Source organism: Corvus brachyrhynchos, unplaced genomic scaffold (assembly GCF_000691975.1).
Source record: "Corvus brachyrhynchos isolate BGI_N302 unplaced genomic scaffold, ASM69197v1 scaffold399, whole genome shotgun sequence".
In the NCBI taxonomy this organism is placed as follows: Eukaryota; Metazoa; Chordata; class Aves; order Passeriformes; family Corvidae; genus Corvus; species Corvus brachyrhynchos.
The window spans coordinates 427,774-428,419 of record NW_008240020.1 but is presented as its reverse complement, the minus strand read 5'-3'; the positions used below and the strand labels follow the sequence as shown (position 1 = coordinate 428,419).

Below are 646 nucleotides of genomic sequence, written 5' to 3'. Positions count from 1 at the left end.
GCAGTGAAGCTGCAACCAGAGGAGGCGATGCACGGAGAACTGAGCGGCCTGGCCCGGCCCGGCCTGGCCCGTGCCGCCTCAAATGCGACCCCAGGAAGAGCACGCAGGCACGAGCAGCCCAGCCCCAGCAGCCCTGAGAATTCCAAAATGGGAGCGAGCAAAAACGAAAGAGAAAGCAAAAACGCAGCAAGACAGAAAACAGCAGCCGCTCGGAAAAAGGAAAAGATCACTGTTTCATGGCTAGCTCAGTCGGTAGAGCATGAGACTCTTAATCTCAGGGTTGTGGGTTTGAGCCCCACGTTGGGGGCTAGACTGTAGGAGCTTGGGTGGGTTGGATGGTCAGGATGGTCAGAGATGAGAGATCTCTGAAGTCAGATCTTGGAACATGTGGTTTATTGCAGAGGGCGTGGGTACATGGGCACTGCTTAGAGCTGCCAGACGCAGCTCTGAGCAGGCCCAAGAGAGCAAGAGTGTAAAAGTAAGGGCAAGTAGGTAAGAGTGGAGTAAGAGTGAGTGAAGAGGAAGTAAGTAAGAGGGTAGTAAGTAAGGGGGTAAGGGCAGAAGTCCTGGTTACAATACAATAAATCATCTTCTGTACTGAATATTCTAATTGTCACTAACCAATCTAATACAAGATACAAATCCT

General features: G+C 51.2%; 1 non-coding gene across 1 annotated transcript; it reads left to right on the top strand.

Annotated features, from left to right (window-relative positions):
• Positions 1-234: 234 nt before the first annotated feature.
• On the top strand, positions 235-307 carry TRNAK-CUU. The gene has a single exon. It is a non-coding gene; the product is annotated as a tRNA-Lys (tRNA).
• The last annotated feature ends 339 nt before the right edge of the window (positions 308-646 follow it).